The sequence below is a fragment of the Talpa occidentalis genome, unplaced genomic scaffold, assembly GCF_014898055.3.
Source record: "Talpa occidentalis isolate TD23 unplaced genomic scaffold, MPIMG_talOcc4v2.1 talOcc4.11, whole genome shotgun sequence".
NCBI lineage: Eukaryota > Metazoa > Chordata > Mammalia > Eulipotyphla > Talpidae > Talpa > Talpa occidentalis.
The window spans coordinates 33,773,589-33,794,781 of record NW_023601104.1 but is presented as its reverse complement, the minus strand read 5'-3'; the positions used below and the strand labels follow the sequence as shown (position 1 = coordinate 33,794,781).

Below are 21,193 nucleotides of genomic sequence, written 5' to 3'. Positions count from 1 at the left end.
CCTATTGCTGAGGCAGTGAAAAAAACATGATGAGTATATAGCATCTTGCAGAGTCAGAAATCTCACTTTGTTTATGAATGTCCACTAGTTTTATAATTATTTTGCTTGGGATATCATTTTCTGAAAGAACGATTAAAGTTAACAAATGCAGAAATAAGAAGGGGAATAGAAAATTACCAAAAATTCAAGGACAAATAGGTTATTTGTGTAAACTCAAAATATTTTCCCCTCAGTACTTATTAATTAACGGGAAAATAGTAATTTTTCAGAGGAAAAATCTGGCAGGCAACATCATAATTAAGTGATCAAGGTTACTGATACTACCTTCAATGAAACAGTAGCCCTTGATATCTTGGGCTGAGGAAACATCATCTCTGGTATTCTTTCCTCACCTCTGTAACTGCAATTTAACTATGAGAAAACACCAGAGAAAACCAATTTCAAAAATATTCTACAAAACATCCAACCAGGAATAGTCTGAAGTTCATGAAAGACAAGGAAAGATGGAGGAACTGGCAGAAATTATAGGAGAGGAAGGCAATAAATAAATGTACTGGAAAAGGAATTACTGGAAAGTTATATGAAATTCTAATAAAATCTATAATTTACAAGTCAATGTTGTAAATCTTTAGTTTTGATTACTGTACCAAAGTTATGAAAGATGTTAACATTAAGGGAAACAGGGCTTCCCCGGTGGTGCAGCGGTTGAGCGCTGGGTTGCGAAGCTGCCCGCGGCCTCTGCCGCGCCGGTTCGATCCTCGGCTGCTCCCCGGCCACCGGAGGAGGGTCCTGCATGGCGCGCAGACCTCTCCTGCCGCCCGCTGCTCCCCTCAGCAGTGTACTTCGGTCCTTCTGCCTGCTCTGCTCCCTGCTCTGGCTCTGGTGAATTCTCTCACCCTCCCGCGCTTCTGACTGTACCCAGTGCATGTATAAACAAACAAACAAACAAATAAATAAATAAAGCATGCCTCTATTAAAAAAAAAAATTAAGGGAAACAGTGAAAAATATACATAATTTTTGTACTAGTTTTAGAACTTACTTGTACATCTAAAATTATTCAAAAATCAAAAGATCTTTTTCCAAAAGGAAGCTATAAAAAGTTGATTCCTCTCTTTCAAATATGTGTATACCCTTTCAAGGAATAGATTTTTTTCAAAATAAAAAACAAAGAATCTGATACAAAATGAGTGTGAAGACAAAACACACTAAATTTTTTTTTAAAGATTTATTTATTTTGGGCCTCCCCAGCGGCACAGAGGTTGAGCGCTGGGTTGTGAAGCTGCCCGCAGCCTCTGCAACAGCGCTTCAATCCCCGGCCACCAGGCGAGGGTCCCACATGGCGCGCAGGCCTCTCCTGCCACCCACTGCTCCCCTCAGCAGTGTATTTCGTCAGTCTGCCTGTTCTGTTCCCCACTCTGGCTCTGGTGAATTCTCTCACCCTCCCGCACTTCTGACTATACCCAGTGCTTGTATAAATAAATGAATCTTTAAAAAAAAAGAGATTTATTTATTTATCCATACAAGAACTGGGGTACAGGCCAGATGTGTGAGGGATGAGAGGATTCACCAGAGACAGAGTGGGTAGCACAACAGGCGAATGGACTGAAATACACTGCTGACGGGAACAGCGGGCAAGATAGGAGAGGTCTGCTGCGCCTTGTCGGTCAGCTCCCTGGCCAGGGATCTAACACGTACTGCGGTAGCTGTGAATAGCGTTTCATAGTGCTGAGACTTAACCCCTTGGGCCACAAGGAAGGCCCTAAAATTTCTTTAAAAAAAAATCCCATCGTGGTCAATTAAAGTAAGATATTTTTACATTGTCTTCTGTGAAGGCAAACCTAGGCGGTTCACTTCCAAATGAGTTTGTTTATTGCCCTAAAGATTATACAATGGCATTAATCAGGGTTTACAACATTAAAAAGTTGACTGCTATAGACTGAATGTTTGTGTCCCTCCAAAATTCTAATGTTGAAATCCTAATCTCCAACGTGATAGTATATGAAGGTGGGGTCTTTGGAAAGTGATTACTTCTTGAAGCAGAACACTCATGAATGGGATGTGTGTCCTTCCTTAAAAGAGGTGCCAGAAAGTTCCTTCACCCATTCTGTGAGAACACTGCAAAAAGACACTCTTACTATGAACCATAAATTGACTTCTCACCAGAAACCAAATATGCCAGTGCCAGAATCCTGAACTCCCTGAACTCAGAACTGTGAGAAATAAATTTCTATTGTTTCTACATTACCTACTGTATCTCACTTTGCTATAGTAGCCCAAGTAGATTAAGACCTTGACTTTCTTTTGTAGTCTGAATACCTCCAGAAAAAATATTCCAAAACAACTCTATCCAAGCCCTTCATTATCCAATCATGTATACTTGAAAAGACAAGCAGCGTATTCAATTAAAGAAATTCTGCCCATCTTCAACAAACACACATCTAATTTCATTTAATAATGTCAACCAGGGAATGACTCAGTATTTCACTTCTAAAATGAAATGTTTTATGTTGACCTAGAAAACTAACTAATCTAAGCCTGTATAGGTTATATGGGGGAAAAAAAATTAAAGCTTGAAGGTTGTTACTAAGGTTTATTTCTTTAAAGTACTTCACTGAAACATAAATCAGAGAGGTTTAAAAAAAGATGTCTTAAGATATGATTTTGATTGAGGCAAAAAGCTTCAACTGTATCTTCTTATCCATCATTTAAAAGGGATTCATAAGTCTCAGTATATGAATCAGATAGGAACTTTTAAAAACCAATTCAGTCAAGACCACAGCTAAACACACATAATATATTAAGGTGGCCTCATTCACATATTTGAGCTAGCAAAATTTCTGCAGCTTAATTTCACATATCGTCCATAATTCAAATGTAGAACCCTTTAATTCTAAATCTATACTGACTTACATATAAAATACAGACGGTATCAAAATGTACAAAGTATATTATTTCAAATAAATTTCCAGATTTCTCCCTTTAAAAAGCAAAAATTTAAGGTTTAATTTCATTTTATGAGAACAGGAACTGCACCTCATACAGGTCTATTTGTTAACCAAACATATCTTGGGGTATATACAACATAAAAGAGGTTATTTTTCAAATCAAATAGCTCTTTACAAGATGAAAATTTCACAGAAATTTATTTTAATTTTGTTAATATTATCTAGAAGCTAGCAAAAATTTCCTTTTTCACATTTTGTTTTTTTTCCAAAAAAAATTCCTTTATTTGATATTGCTTAGAAATTCTAATTTATATGGCTTGTTTAAAAAATAGGCCTTTTTCTTTAATCAAGAGATTTCTGAAAAGTCTGGAAAACATTTTACAGATTTTCAAGGTTCAATTATTTTTTTCTTCTTCGAAGAATCATAAATGGGTACAAGTGATTCAAATAAAAATTTCAGAGAGAAACAATGCCAACTTATAGCAATAGTTTTACAACAGAATATTTTCATTAAAAATTTCACATTTAGAGTATATAAAACAGGTATTAAAAACAATTATTACTATCAAAGTATTTCTAGTTTTCTGTTTACATTTACTAGAAAAGACAAAATATGAAATACATTTATGCAAATATTTTAAAGCAGGCAAACAGTTGACCTTTATCATATAAGCTTTCATTTTTTTAAAATGTAGACTTCTACTTAGATACAAGCACTTAGGTTTTAGCTGCTGATAGAGAGCATTGTCTTTTATTTAACATCAACTATTTCAGAAAACACCTCTTTCTAAGTCACAATATAGACCCTTTAGGAAGTTGGCTTGGGATAGAATAGAGACATACTCAAATCACTAACTGGTTTCTATACATGATGATATATATTGAAAACTAAAACTGGTTATCACTTCAGTTATTACAATTGCATAGCATAGTAAGTCACCTTGATTCAGTCTTCTAAGCTAAAGTGCAGCAAACTTTTCTTAAAAGGCCAGATTTTAGGTTTGCAGAGCATACAGACACTGTTGCAACTCATGAACTTTCCCATTGTAGTTTTAAGGCAGCCTTGCTTGGGTTGTAGTTACGTTTCAACTAAATTGATTGTATTTACCACAACAGATGAACAGTCTAAGGGCTATAGTTTGCTGATTGCTGCAGCAGGCAAACAGATCTGATTATCAATATACATTCAGTGAACATAAAATTAGGTCTCCCTTGTATCTAGAAGTTACATGGAACATTAGCTATTTACATAATAATAAAAAAAAACCAGGAAAATATTTTCTCTCATCAGAATTTCAGGTAGACTGAAAAACTAAAATGTGTTAATAAAACACATATTAAAATGTAATGTATGAAAATATATGAGTATGATTAAATTTTATTAAGCAATCTTACCTTAATCAAATGAAAGAATCTAAATGCTAGTACATGGCTGGTCTCAAACTCAAAATATATTGGATCAAAACTTCAGTTTCTTGCCAAACTCCTGGAGAAACAAAATTTAAGTCAGATCCCCAGTTCCAGATAAACCAGAGAAATCACACTCCAACCTGTCTCTGAGTGAAAAGTTAGTGACAAGCTGTAGATAGAATACATGGAGCAGTTTCTAGAGGGCAATAAAAAGTAAACAGTGGTGAGTAGATTGGGTACAAAATCTGAAGTACCACTGAAACACTTTGTTTCTCATTGGTATCCTCCAGACTTAACTTAATACAGCTCTACTCCCAGAAGTGGGCATTAGCACAGAAAAGCTTTAGAAGAAGCCGCTAGTTCTGGCTATTTGAGAGGGAAAGTGAATTCATAAGGTGTGGAAATCCCTCCCTAATCCCTTTTTATCCCCATTTTTCTCAAGTGCGTCTCCTATGTCAGTTGTGGTAATGGGGGACTATCAGGGCACTAAACTTAGATGGCAGAGTACTGCCTCTCTAATCAGAAGTCCCAATAGGATGTGGTAAATCCCTGTTGCTTTTTCCCCTCATTCTCTCTGTCTTCCTGCCGCGTGGTCCTGGATACGTCACAGTTGTAGTAAGTGTACACTGGAGAGGGGGAAAGCCCTACCATTCTGGTCAGAGAGTGTAAATTGGGAGTCCTGGGAAATAAAACTTACCAGGAAATCACAGAGAAGGGGGGAGCTTGGGAAAACAATACGTCAAGTTTATGAACTCCTGAAATCACTCCTAAGCATCACCTGTGTGGATCTGACCCAAATAAGCATATGACTTGAACAGAACCACCACTCAAATTCTAGCATGACCAATGGGGTGGTGCATGTATGGGACAAATCCAAATAGCAATGGCAAAGACTGAAAATTGAAATGATGTTGTAACTACAACCTAGAGGAACTTGCAATCAGAACCTAACTGGATTGATTATCTATTAAAACAAATATATCATCATTCCTCATAGGATTTAAACAAGAACTAAGTTTCATAACATAAGTGAAAATGCCCAGGATATAATCCAAAATTACTTGGCATAAGAAGAACTAGAAAAATCTCAACTAGCATGAGAAAAGATGTCAATACTAGGAAACACAGATGCTGGACTCATCTGAGAAAAATACTGAAGTTATGATAGCAACTGTTAGAGAATACTTCAAGAAGAGCAAACATTCTTGAAACAAATAGAAAAAAAGAATGGCTCAGAAAATAAATCAAAGATATGAAAGAACCAAATGCAAATTATAGAGATGGAAAATGTTAATAACCAAAATAAAAGGCACTGGAGAAGCCTACTAGCAGCATGGAGATGACAAAAGAAAAAGTGAACTAAATATATGTGACCAGAAATTATCTAATGTGAACAATAGAGAAAAGATTGAAAAAAATAAAATAAAATAGAGTGTCTCAAGTCTGACACTAAAATCCCAGAAACAGAGATGGAAGAGTTCAGTATAAATAAAAATATTCAGCTCTTATATGCAAAAATAAATAAATCTTTAAAAATAAAACAAAAACATGAAATACTAACTCTCTCCCAAACTGGTCTATATATTTAATGTAATTCCAAACAAAACCCAACATATTTTGTAGTTGTAGACAAGCTGATTCTAAGATTAGTATGGAAAGGCAGAAGAACTAGAGCCAAAACTATTAAAAACCAATTTAAAAAATGAAGCAACTTTGAGGACTCATACTATCCAAATTTAAGGCTTTCTGTGGTAGGTATCAAGATAGTATGATGCTGGTAAAGGGATAACACACAGATCATGGAACAGAGCTGAGATTCCAAAAGTAGCTCCACACAAACATAACCTTTTGACAAAGAAGTTTTTCCAACAAAAAAGTACAGGAAGAACTAAGCATCCACAATCAAAGAAAAAACTGAACTTACACCTAAATTTCTCACTTTATATAAGAATTAAAAGTGGGTCACAGACCTAATGTTAAATATAAAATTTTTACCAAAAATAAAAAAATGGACAAAATCTTTTTGACCTAGGGCTAGGCAAAGAATTGTTAGATACAACACTAAGACATACCCCATAAAGTAAAAAGTAATAGCTTGGACTTTATCAAAATTAAACACTTTTGTTCTGGAAATATATCTAAGATAATATATTAACACAAGCTACATACAGGAATGTAATATTTGCAAATTACATATCTAACAATTTGCATCCAGAATATATAAAGAAATCTAAAAACTCAAAGTAAGAAAATTTAAATATGAGCAAGAGCAGACCAATTAGATTGCATAACTTAACAAGTAAATAGTAATAACAAATGATGCCAAAGATAAAGAGCAATGAAAACTCTCACTCACTGCTAGTGGGAATGATAAACAGCACAATCAATCACTTAGAAAAACATACGGTAGTCTCTCATAATGTTAAATCTACACTTACCATACAACCCAATAGTTAGACTGTTAGACTATTACTTAAGTGACAGAAAACTTACATTCATACAAAAATCTACACATAAATGATTAAACGGTTTTATTCATAATCACCAAAAACTTAGAAGGAACTAAGATGTCCATCAACAAGTGAATGGATAGGTTAACTATGATACACCCACTCAACAGAATACTATGCAGGGATAGAAAGGAATGAACTCTTTGATTTATGCAACAACATGGATAAGTCAAACACATTTTGCTAAGTAAAGGATGTCAGATCCAAAAAGCTTCTCCCCTTTGTTTTTCTGTAACTTCCCTATAATAGTATCTATCTATATGTCTATAATATCTGTAACTTCTCTATGATACATACAGTATGACTAGAATCACTGGAAAAGCCAAAACTAAAAAGATCAGAGGCTGTTAGGAACTTGGGAAATAGGGGATTGGCTGACTACAAAGCTGATGCACAGGAGAAATTTTAGTGATGCAATTGTATGGTGCCAGGGTAGTGGACAGATGACCCTGTGCATCTGTCAAAACCCACAGAACTATAAACAAAGAGTGGGCCTTAATGTATGGAAAAAAGATGTTGGTGGAACATCTTTGGGGGAATTTCAAATAAAATACAGTCTGTGACAAATGAATCTGAGTTATAAGTGAATGTCATAACCCCACTGAAGGGGGTAGAGAGAAAATGAGCTGGTCTAAGAAACTTTGGAAAACTGTTTTGACTGTTTTTTTATTTAATAATAAAAAAAGAAAAGGGGACACACCAAAGGACATGGGGAAAAAGATCGGAAAAAAATTTAGCAACAATAGTAGTAATTATAAGTCAATGTATAAAATATATTAATATAAATGATTGTATAAATGAATGAATGAATGAATGGGACAAACTTCCTCACAAAAAAAAAAATCTCTAATAATATGTATAGATACACCCTACAATCCCACCTAACTGAAGAGTAAATCTTAACATCTAGTTAATGACAACATGAAAGAACTTTCATTAAAGTCTTTTTTAAAAGAATACTAATTTATAGTCAAAGAATATAGGAAAGGGAAAAATGTACTCTACTTGTACAGAGAGCATCCTGAAAATGTCAGAGTAAAACAATCACTTGTTTCTACATTTATTATCAGGGAAAAGTTAGCTGCTTTATTTAAATAAGTAGCACACAGTGAAGCAAGGATATGTATCAGATAACATATTCAAAATTAATTCTACCCTTCTGCAAGAGTTTATATTACTATAAGCTTACAGTAGTATTATAAAAGAACTTAAGCTTCCACTATACTAACATGCACGTGACACAAAACATTCAAATCCGTACACTACAAACATTAAATTAAAAAATCTAAGCACAAAGGTACAATGTCTCTGAATACCTTTACCATATTATTTAAAATATTAGATTCCTAAGTTATCTTAGGTTTTATTTTAAAAATCATATTCAACTATTTTATATTTTAATGAAACTCCATGATTAACTTGCCTTTAAGGTGCAACTATTCTCAGTTGGGTTAATGAATTTTCCAACTTCACATTGAATACTCTCATATTTTAAATAATCAGAGATTTTTTTTGAAAGGTCAAGCTGTAATTGTACTATCTTCAAATGGAAAACATAAAACCTCTGTAAGGAACAGTTTTTGCCTGAAGGTCTTTTGTTTTCCTAATATTACATTCAATTATAAATGAACTGCTTGCTTTAGGCTTATTTTCCCTAGGAACACATTTGGAAAAATATATGACTTACATCTGGAACTATATCCTTTCTAACTGAAGCATTTCTGTATATTCCTTATAATAGTTCACAAAGGCCAGTTTAGTTTTGACACCCATTAAAACAGCACCTACTGCAAATACAAGTTTACTGCTCCATGTAATCTTCTCAGTAGACATTCAATTTACTAAAGAAAGGCTGCTTTAATAATTCAAATTTGACTTCAAAAATGCAATGAGCCTGTCAAAGTTTTCAGTGAGTCAGTAAATTTCATCTGTCTCTCTGCAGCATTGCATATGCATTAAGTCACTCCTATATTTTAATGTTTATACCACAGGTTTTTTCCTTTTCATTTTAAAAGAATCAAACAAACCTCAGTCATTTTTATTATTGCACTATTCACTGTTATGCTTTCAGCTTCCTTCAAGTTACATTTTAGAATTTCTGCATATGAACTGAATCCAACAGGATGCTACAATCTCCTAAACAGATAGAAATGAACACTATCTAATAACATTTTAAGGATCACTGCACTTTAAACTACCCCTTTAAAAATATCTTCCTTCAACCAAGTTAGTGTCATAGAAACTTAATATGACAACTATCTTCTCTATATAAACAAGCCAAATGAATTTCCAATCTACTCTTCTTGAGTTATTTTTGCAAAATAAAAATTTTGTATAAACATTTTGACTATTTGGAGATGTAAAAAAGAGCCATATTGATATAAAATCCAGTGATAATGCTAAAAAGCTGAAGAGCCATGAAGGAATTCTGGATGGAGAGCTAGGTATATCTCAAAATTAAGAAGGTACCCTAAGAACCCATATGATGTTTAAGCTTTTGTGGCCCAAACATCTGTTACAAGTACATTTAGCAACTTGTTAGTAGTTCTGATAAAAAGTCCTGCAATGATTAAATGTGAAATTAATGTCTCACATACCTATGCTTACTCAAATACACCATTATGAAAGTTCCCCATTGTTGTTCTGGGAAACAACATAATATAAAACTGTGTGTAATTTGGACCATCACTGAGACAATTAGGAATGACTGTTTAGAAGTCTTAGAACAATTGATAAGAATCCTATGGTTTTTCCAAAAGCAGACTGACATTCAGCACACAGTGGGATCACAAAAGGTAACTGTATATGAGGAATGGTAAACAACAGATGGTAAATCGCTTTCATTGTTTTAAAAGTCTGTCCATCCACAAAAAATGTCATATTGAGTTTAATTTTATATGCTTCTGAACTGGCAATTCTTCACTTTCTGGAGTACTGGTTTAAAGCAACTGCTGATTATTTTTTGAGTAAATATTTTATGGCTTGTTGAATGCAGAGGGGAAAATGCAAAAAGTTCACCAATGTATATGATGACAGCATTTGGAAAGATACCTTTATAACTTTGAGTTTTTTCTAAGAAAAATAAAAATAGAATGCACGCTAAATCTTAAGGCTTTTAAATCTTCAGCAGGTTATTTGATTATCCTTAAACTGTCACCTAAATTTAGATTACTGAACTCAAAATTCTGCACAGCTTTTGGAGTAGAAAATAGCAGAAAAGGGACGTAACTCAGGTTCTTAACAATGCAACAGAAAAATAACATAAGCCTTTGATAACAGTATCTGTTGAGCATCTAGCAGTAAAAAACTATTGTGAGGTAAGGAAAGGGCCAAAGTAAAGAATATAAGCACCTGCTTTCAAAGAATTTTGGAATATGAAATACATGAAGAATATTTTCTAACACTCTGCTATATCTGTTTTGCTTGTTTTTTTAAGTACATTGCTATAAACAAAGGACAGGGGTCATACCTTGTCTTGTTTACTGTAATACTCCAGAGTACACTGCAATGCCTGGCACATAATAGGTACTCAAAAATTACCTGTTGGATAAATGAACAGCTACACTGTTGAAATCAATCGCCAAATACTAATACATGACCTGACTACAGCGACCCAGTCCCTTTTGACAATGACCCTCCAGATATATCCTTGTTCCCTACTCTCCACCCACTCTCCAGTCCAGCTTTCCCTATATGACAAAGGAACTTTCAGTTATAAGTAAGATTAAGGAGTCTGAGATGGGGAGATTATCTTGGATTATCCAAGTGGACCCAATCTAATTAGTTTTTTAAAGTGGAAGAGGAAGACAGAAGATAGCTCAGAAAGATGAGATGGAAGAAGGAAGAGGACATGCTGGAAGTGCAAAAGAGAATTCTTGGCTTTGAAAATGGAGGCAGATGAGCAGTCAGGGAGTAAGGGTGGTCTCCAACAGCAGGGAAGGGCCCTCATCAAACAGCCGGCTAGGGAACCAAGAATCTAAGCACTAGAACTGCATGGTACTAAATTCTACCAAAAACCCAAAATGAGTGATGACACATTCCTGCCCTAAACCTCCAAAAAGGAACATTACCCTGACAAAATCATTATTTTAACCCAGTGGGAGTCCTGTGTTTGCCCTACTGTAAGATAATACCTTTACGTTGGTTGGGCACCTAACTTTATAGTAATCTGTTATGGCAGCAAGAGTAAACTAATACACCCTTTAACCTCTACTCTAGCAACTGAATATATAAATTCTTTGTCATCACTCTGACACTTCTTAATGAAAACCCTAAATTATTAAATGCTTCAATCTATTCACCATCTCCTATTCTTAAATCTCTCACAATTTTCAATTATAAAGACCTTGCTTAAAAGAATATCTTGAAACTAAATGTCATTTACCAATTATGAATTACAGTATTTACTAGTTAGTGTTTCATATACGGTGCCAAACAGTACATGAAAGAGCCACAACACATTCATAACCAAATCACAAATTTCAAATTCCTTGCAACACACAATATCAAGGACATACACAGACTTGTGACACCCTAGTGTCAAATCCTGATAAATTAACTTTCAGAAGAGTCTTTTGTCTTTATATTTGGAACCATTTCTTTGCCTCTTTATATTTGTGCATTTGCTCTAAAATATTAAAAAAAATAAAACCCTCATAAACAATCTGTTTAAGAGTATTGGAATTTAATCTAACAAAAGCAACAGCAGAGCATGTCACAACACAGATGGCAGAAAACTTTCTCCTTGCCTGATTGATGTCAAAGAACTATTCTCCTATCTCATGATTAAGAAAAATTTTGTCAACGTAAACCAACATTACCTCAATTAAAAAAAAAAAAGATTTTGTCACAGGTTATCATTTACAATTAAAAATTAGTAAGTGAAAGGGCAGCTTAAAGATAAGAAAGCCTCTCTTCAGCAGAACCGTTGGCAATTTCTCAATACAAAGATTTTTCTTACTGCACAGATAAACCTAGCCAAATATATGATTAAGGAATGAGAATGGATGAACGTCTGTACTATTGATTTCATTCTGGTTCCAACTCTTTAAGCATACTAATTCCTTATGGAAAAAATTTCAGTGCTCAAGTTCTACCCCATAACAATGAGAACATCTGAGGCTGAGACAGGAATAAGCATTTTTTAAGATTCCCTGGGAGTTTCTTATATAGTTTATGATTTGCAATATTACATGGTACTGTACACTGAGTAAAATCAGAAGGCTTTGGGCTTAGCACTGGATCTCGCAAGCTTGATTACATTAGAGATGGACAAGTTATTTCCAATATCTAACATGTTATATATATATATATATATATATATAGGAAGAGATTCCTTATTTTCTTCTAAAGATTAAATTGCCTCAACATTTAAACTATGCAAAACCTAATACCAATCTTTCAGCCTAAGAACTTATTATTACTAGAAAGATTATTTTATAGTAGGGATCAACTTAGCTATACTTCAATTGCACAGACTTTCATATATTATTACACCTATTCAGATCATATAATGGTAAATGGTGAGAATGCCTGGAATGCTGGAATTGTCTCAAAATACAGTTTGCTATGAAGACTGTTTCTTGAATTCATACTAGATTTATGTTGCATTCTGATTTTCTTGAATAACATTCCTGAACTTTTTCAAGTCCTAAAGAGATAAATAATATTTGAATTATCACTTTTATTTTATAAAAGCAAATAATGAATGGCATCAGGAATGTGGGGTCAAAGAATTCCTGAGTAGCAGAATTCAATTCAAAGTATATTGAATCGGGGCCTCCCCGGTGGCGCAGCGGTTGAGCGCTGGGTTGCGAAGCTGCGCGCGGCCTCTGCGGCGCCGGTTCGATACCCGGCTGCTCCCCGGCCACCAGAGGAGGGTCCCACATGGCGCGCAGACCTCTCCTGCCGCCCGCTGCTCCCCTCAGCAGTGTACTTCGGTCCTTCTGCCTGCTCTGCTCCCCGCTCTGGCTCTGGTGAATTCTCTCGCCCTCCCGCGCTTCTGACTATACCCAGTGCATGTATAAACAAAACAAAACAAAAGAAACCAGCAAACAAATAAATAAAGCATGCCTCTATAAAAAAAAAAAAAAAAAAAAAAAACAAAGTATATTGAATCGAATTATCAACCTTAGCCTACCCTTTGGCAAATAAGGGCTACCAGTTAAGACAGTGATTGGGAAAAGATTGATTCACTCAATAAGGCAAGCATTTTATAGTCCAATGATTTGGGAACTGTGTGGCAGAACTCTAAGCTGTACTTCCAATGACCTCTGTTTCTTGGTATTTAGGTGCCTTTGTAATTCCCAGTTCTTTGAGTGTGGTTTGAGCCTCATGACTTGGTTCTAAAGAACACAAAATGGTAAAAGTGACAGAATACCATTTCCTTGACTAGATTACAAAAGCCTCTAAGTGTCCTTTGTGCCAGCATTCTTTTGGGGGTACTCTTTCTTGCTCTTTTGCTTACATACTCTGAGTAAGATGTTCTATGGAGAGGTCTATGTGGCAAGGAACCAAAGGAGATGGCTGGCCAACAGCCCAAAGATGAAATAAATCCAGCCCACAACCATGTCAGTGAGCTAGGAAGTGGATACTTCCACAGCAAACTTTGAGAGGAGACTGTAGGCCCAGTCAATACATTGATTGTAGTCTGGTAAGAGACACACCCTAAAGCACTTCTTGCATTCCTGACCCTCCGTGAGATATTTTGAGCTGCTAAGTTTTGAAGTTTGTTATGCAGCAATAGATAATTGAGGCATGTAGCAATAAATAAAAATATTGTACTAAAGAAGGCAAGAGCTGAGCAAGATCAAGGTATTAAATATCTACTAATGAGTTAAGTCACATGTAAGTAAATGCAACATAAAGTGTTTGAGGTGCTTGGTGCTATGGAGGGGAGGAGATGATGGAGACATAGAAAGGGTATGTGTTTAGAAAGGCACAGAAAGGAATATGAGCTATAAACATTAAAGTATGAAATATAATGGCCAGTTGGAAAATTATAAGTAATCCAGTAAGGCTGGAACATAGATGGAAGAAATGATTATTTATCTTCCAACTTCAAAATGTATAAGCATTACTGGTAGCATAAGAGTCAAAGAGGACTCTAGTATTGAATATAACTTCAGTTATATAGTAAACTCTACCTCCACCAGATTACTGGTCATCACTTTTTATGGGATAAAACTGATTATGAATAAACTAGTTATGCTCCAAGACAGAACCTGGCCAGAGCCAGTGCTTCCACCTACGGACTAGATCCCAATTCCCTTCCTTCCACCTATTGAGGGAAATTGTTCCTGCAATTATCTCTTCTCTCTATTCCATTGGCAAACAGCCCCTAATAGATCATTCCCATACCATTTTTAAAACAAACAAAATACTCTCCCTTAACTCTATATACCAGGTGTGCACAGCTCCCCTTTATAATAAAACTCAAGTGTTATCCATATTCACCTTCTCTGTATCTCTTCCACATCAACCAAGTTTTTCTTCCACCTGTCTGCCAAATTTGCCCTTACTACAGACCCATGACTTCCATACTGCTAAGTACAAAGGATCAATTCTCAATCTTCCTCTTACCTTACCCAGGACCAGTAGCTGACACAACTTATTCCTTGAAATTCATGTTTCCCACAACCCTCCATTCTCCTAATTTTCACCTTTCTCATTCTCTTTTCCTGGTTTCTCACTTTTCTGCACTCTAAATATAGAATGTTCCATATCTCAACCTTAGCTCTCTTCTTTCTTCTGTGATACTATGATTTAGAATAAGAATGATATATATTTGGTTTTCTTCCCATTTCTGGCACAGAGCTTCTAAATCCCTTTAGAAGTTCCTAAGGGATAAGAGTAATAATGGTGTCTTTTGCTATATTTAATGAGGTGACTTTTGAGCCCCCCACCCCAAGGATTGGGACTGGTTACCAGAGGAAGCAACCACATGACTTATGAATTGGACCCACCCCTCTGAGGTAGGAGAGAGGAACTATATTGTTGAACCAACCATCAACGGCCAGTGATTTAATCAATTATGCTATGTAGTGCAAATAAAACTTAAAAAGAGGTGCTTTAAAAATGATCCACTATTTTCACTGGACAAACTATAAGGTTCTATTAAGGACCTGTTGAAGGAGTACCACAAAACAAATAAATTAGTTTAATATCCTGGGTGCCCGACCTGCCTCACTCTATTTGAAGTTCTGACCCACTTTGAATATCTATCTAGTCATCAAAGGCATAGGAGAAGACTTTGGGGGCTACAGCAAGTACTTGAGAAGAATTTTAAATCTGAGATCCTGATTATATTCATCATCCTTCCTTCTGGACATACAAGAAAAGGAGAGGCTTGACATTTTTGCACACATTCTGCACAATAAAGTTGTCTTAAGAAAAGGAAAGGGGCCTTCCTGGTGGCGTAAGGGGTTAAGGGGCAACCTATGAAGCTATCCACAGCCACTGCAGCACGAGTTTGATCCCGGGCCAGGGAGCTACCCACATGGCACAGCAGACCTCTCCCAACTTGCCCGCTGCTCCCCTCAGCAGTGTATTTCAGTCAACCTGCCTGTTCTGCTTCCCACTCTGTCTCTGGTGAATCCTCTTACCCCCACACCTCTGGCCTATATCCCAGTTCTTGTATGCATAAATAAATCTTTTTTAAAAAAAAGAAAAAAGAAAAGGGAAAGCTCATTGTATAAATGGAAAAAATTGGTATTTACAAGGAGATTTCTACTTTGAACATGGAGATCAAAGAGGGTCTGGAATTACCTTTCCGCTTAAAACAAGTAGGAAGTAGATAAAACATAGGAAACAACTACTTTCAGATACTGGCCTAAAGCAGCACTGTGATTATATAAAAGGGCAATAAATGAGAGAGCTCTCTAAAGACTACTCTAGATTCATCCTGAAACTGCTTAAGTCATAAAAGAATCAAACTATCTGCAGTAACTTACAACACACCATTCCATTCTTTAAAGTAATACAACAAAATCCAACAAACAGAAAATTCATAATGAGCATATTACAACAAAAAAAATTAGACTATGACTAAGCAATTAAACATGACCCATGAACTAGAAAACATAATCAATATTAACAGTATGCCTGCACACAGATATTAGTTCCCTCTTACCTCCAATGCCTATCTACAGAACCTACCATTCGTAAGACAAAGCTATACGCTAAGATGGTCTTCTCATTTAGAAGATGATATAGCCCCAAATCCAACATAACTAGTATAAAATATAAAGACGCATGAAATCAATTCAAGAAGCACAGATTTTTTTTATCTAAAGGTGGCTTATATCTAAATATGGTTATAACCAATAAGTTAATAAGACATAGGGAGAAAGTGCAGTTAATACTCTATAGTTGAATAACATATTCAAGATTCAACATGAACATTAACCTGAGACATGATGAATACATTAAATAATATTTTAAAAGTCAAATTCTTCAATGTCATCCTAATTTCATTCAACTCCAATACATACTTTTGGTCTTCAGAGTTCTGAGCAATGAAATGCAACATCTCCTTTGATGATAACAACCAAATCCACCTATATTTCAGTGTGAAACCTTAGGTTCTTCCGAAAAATAACATTCCAAGACAGGAATACAAGAAAATAGTCAATAATTGCAACAGATAAATAAATCTATCACACCCTGCAAGCACTATTAGTTTACAATTTACTCAATGGTTGGCATCTTCGAAAACAGCTATAACAAAAAAAATCAGGGCAAAAATTTAAAGTAATAAAATTCTAGGGAATACTTAAAAGTTGCTACTAAAACACACTGACTGGAATACACTAATTAGAAGCATGCGTTCAAATAGTTATTCTTTTATTCATTAAGCGACTAATTTTTAAAAAGCTGCACGCATCTTTATCTTCTACTGATATATCTTGAATCCACAAAAATCTAAGATCAACTATTTTTCAGGACCAGATTCTTCTTGTTATTTATGTTTCTTCACTTTAGCTGACTACACTTTAATTAGTGTAATAATTAAGGCAATTTAAAATTGTGTGCCACTCTGTACTTGTCAAATATCTTTCACATCATTTTATCTAACTCCCATGAGAGCAATGTGGTGCAAAGATAGGTAGGCGTATTTCAGTTTAGACAACTGAAGGTCTAAGATGAAGTGATCTGCCCATGATCACGCACAATGGCAGAGCAGTGAAAGTAGAATTAATTAGAACCGTAAAATAATCCAGCTCACCTACTTTATCACTATGCCTCAGGCAACTTCTAAGAAAGGAGATAGAAATCAAATCACTAAAGTCTTTATGTAAATGGTTGCTAACTCAATTATCTGGAAGTGAAAGAGGTTAAAAACTATTGACTATAAGGAGATACACATTTAAATTTGTCAACTATCTCCAATCTTTCATTACTCCATCATTCCCTTTTTTAAAAAAGGAATGCTTAGCACTGTGTTGTTTCATATGCTACAAAGTTCTGAACATAGGCAATTAAATCAATAAAATATGACTATTTTGATTCATAGGAAAGCATAAGAGAAAAAGACTGGATTTTAAAACCTCAGAGCAACAGGACACAACCAAAGCAGACATTGCGACTGCTCCAATATTCATTCTTCAACTCTGCAGCAGCAACTTGGAGACTGACTTCAGTTGAAGGACAGGTGTATCCTCACTGCCAGAAACTGATTCAAAAATGAGGAGAAATCATGCCAGTGAGATAGGAAAAGAAGTTTGCTGGTAGCTTCCAGTTAGGTGTGTTCTCTCTGTTAAGAGGCAGCCAGACTTTTTCATCCTTGTACAACACACAGTTCCTTCCTAGCAACCATCATACAACTGCAAAGAGAATTCACCTTGGTATAAAGTTGGCATTATGGATAACAAAATGGAACAGTAGAGAGAATTTGAATCCTTGGTGTCTTAAACTACTGACCAATCCTGAAAACTATAATGCCTGTGGACTTCCAGTTATGTTGAGAAAATAATTTCCCTCATTTTTGCGGCAGTTTGAATTAAACCTGAGAGAGAACTAACTGAAATAGACTCTGAGATAATACAATTGAAGATGAACTACAAAAGATGCCTAAGAACCAAAATGAGCTCTTGGATTTTAAGAACATTTACTTTCTAAGTAATTTAGATGTAGTAATATAAAAGAGATGAAACACACTACAGAACCAACTTCAGAAAAGAAGTTGAACAGCTCTAGGATTTCTAATAAGTATTTTTCTACGGTTTGGGTGTTTTTTTTTCAAAATTTTTAAAAATTTTTTATTATTATTATTTTATTTTATATAATTCTTACATCATTTTTCATTTTCACAATGTATGCATTTTCATTTTGGTTATAAAAGACTTGGAGGGAGGGCCTCCCCAGTGGCGCAGTGGTTGAGCGCTGGGTTGCAAAGCTGCCCGCAGACTCTACAGCGCCAGTTCAATCCCCGGCCGCCTGGCGAGGGTCCCACATGGTGCGCAGACCTCTCCCGCCGCCCACTGCTCCCCTCAGCAGTGTACTTCGGTCCTTCTGCCTGCTCTGCTCCCCACTCTGGCTGTGGTGAATTCTCTCACCCTCCTGCGCCTCTGACTGTACCTAGTGCTTGTATAAATAAATAAATCTTTAAAAAAAACAAAATGACTTGGAGGGAGGTGAGGTTCAAGAGAGAGAGGAGAGGGGTGTTAAAAAAAACAAAATGACTTGGAGGGAGGTGAGGTTCAAGAGAGAGAGGAGAGGGGTCATTATTCTACACGCACAGAGGTACAACTAAATTGAGGTGATTAAAAAGCTACCATTATTAATGGATCAAGACCAGTAGTGGAAAATGAAACTATGTACTACTGATTTCAGTCTTAAAGTTGACAAAAAAAATTCTGGATGCTGAAATACAAAGAATGCTTACATATACTAAATGATACTAAAAGAGATAAGATTATGACAACATCAAACAAAAAATTTAAATTTCAAAACTGCACTACCATTTTTGCTGTTCTGCAAAACTAGTCCTGTCTATATCTCTGTTCATGGTGTCTCCTCTATTGGGGATATTCTTAACCAGCTTAGACTGGTAACTCTACCACAGAGCTCTCACCATTACTTCCTCAGAAGCTTTCTCAAATGTTTAGTCTTTTTTGTTTGCTTCCAAGTCATAATCTCATTGGGCCTGAAGGTGGAGAGGGTAACCTTCTTTGTCTGGAGCCGCCTGGAGCATGCGCCATGTTGCACATGTGCTCGATGAATTAGGTTTCGATTTACTGTTTCGCCTTCGGAGAAACCCCTGCGTTCTCCTGTAAATCACACGAGACTGAGAGGCACGATGGGAGGAGCGACCGGGGTATAAGAAGGGACCCACGAGCGAGAAAGAGAGACTGCGAGGAGTCTGTGAGAAGGAGATATGGCGAGGGGTACCGCGAGAGGAGCAGAGAGAAGGCCAGGGAAGTAAGAAAGACAGGGAAAAGAAAGACATGTAAAAGTAGGAAAAGGATAAAGGAAAAATAAAGAAGCAAACGCTAGCGTCAAGTTGTCCCAAGCCCCTCATTTCAATCCTCAGCCCTTCTCTTTTCGTGCCTCCGAATCCCGCGGGTCGGGACACTTCTTGTTCCTTACTGTCCCTTTCAGAACTTTTTCCTTCTTCCCTAAAAACACCCAAGTTGGAATCTCTTGCCACTCACTTCCTCTCCTTACTGCAGTTATGTCCCAAGTCCTCGACTTTACTTCTTGAAGGCTGCTTGCTCATTACCGCCTTGTCAACATTATTACTGTCATGATGCTTGGGATTCTCACCATCTACATACACAAGCCTTCCAAAGCTTGCTTATCAGTTCCTTATAGCTCCCAACTCTACCTAAAGACACTCACTCACTCCTATGGTCAAATCTGATGGCTAGTAACAGCAACCCTACAAAACATTTCCAAGCAACACATCTGACACCAGCTCACTCCCTTTAATATCCTAACTCTAAAAACCCCTCAAGCCAACATGTTCAGTTCATTAAATCTACATCTTTTCACTTCTGCAGGGTCCCCTGTCTTCAATACCTTCTTACTCAAGTTAAACCCACAATCATTTCATCATTCCCCTCCCCTGCACACAAAATCAACTACTCTCTTCCCTCTTACTTTGTCAATCTCCCTTGGCTGAAACTGATCAATATTCTGCTTATTTCACATTGGTGCCCATACACACACAATATATATACATATACACAGATATACATATATGTACACATATATGCGTGTATAATATATATGTGTATATAAATATATATATATATATAAAAAACTGGCTTCTCAAATGAGTCTTTAATGTTGTTGGAACTTATACCTTACTTTTCTGATTCATTCATCTGCCCTATCTCACATGACTAAGTCACACTCAAACTGCCATCACTTTCCCTCCCAATCTTACTCTTTCCTGATAATCTTGTTTCCCATTTCACTGGGAAAATAGAAGCAATAAAAACTTCCACAAGCTCTCACAACTACATCTACCCACTTAACTACATCTGTGCTGATATATTTAGATTTCTATTTCATTAGTGCAAACTATTTCTGTTTCACGCAAAGCAAAACCTTTATACTTATATACTGTACCTCCACTAACCACCACCATCATCTCTCCCACTACCTAATCAAATCAAATTTTCTCTATTTTCTTTCCCAGACTCCTACAAACATATCAGTTTTCTCATCTAATAAAAAAAAAGACAAGAGAAACAAAAATCTTCTGAAAGTGTCCCTCAAGCTATTATTCCATTTCTCTTCTTCCCGCAACAGCAAAACTGCGCTGAAGAATCTGCCTATCTCCAGTTTCTCACTTCCCTTTCTCATGAATCCATTCCAATTAGATTTTTCTCCCCAGCATTCTACTAAAACTGCTCTTGTCCAATCACTAATAAATTTCACATCAGCAAACATAATAATAAAGTTTCTGTTCTCATCTTACTTGCAGTATCAGCAACATTTGACAGAGGTTGATCACTACCTCCCCTTCTTGAGGGGAGCTTCACTTAGCTTCCAATACAGCCACTTCTCTGGTTTTCTGCATATCTCACTGGTTTTTCCTAAGTTTCCTTTACTAGTTCACTTTCTGACCTTTAAACATTGTAGTGCCCCAAATTTCAGGCCTGGGACCTTGCCTGTCTACATTTACTTTCTTGGTGAAACCATCCAGTTTGATTTCTTCAAATACTGTCTATAGGTAACACCCAAACTTTAGTCTGTGCATCTTCCCTGGATGCAGACATTCAATAGCCTTTCCACTTAGATCCTGGGCATTTGATGTCCTACAACCAATTTCCAGAGAGGGTATAAATGTGGAAGCTTCCCATGCCATCAAGCAATTC

At 36.0% G+C, this 21,193-nt stretch overlaps 1 protein-coding gene across 2 annotated transcripts in view; it reads right to left on the bottom strand.

Annotated features, from left to right (window-relative positions):
- GLCE (glucuronic acid epimerase) overlaps positions 1 to 21,193 on the bottom strand; it is an 83,096-nt gene that overhangs the window by 41,440 nt on the left and 20,463 nt on the right. The window contains exon 3 of one of the 2 annotated variants that reach the window (XM_037502806.2): positions 4,342 to 4,432. The exons of the other annotated variant lie outside the window; for it this stretch is intronic. The gene's annotated coding sequence lies outside the window, so the exon portion shown is untranslated. The remainder of the gene's footprint in view (positions 1 to 4,341; positions 4,433 to 21,193) is intronic. 2 annotated transcript variants of the gene reach the window in all.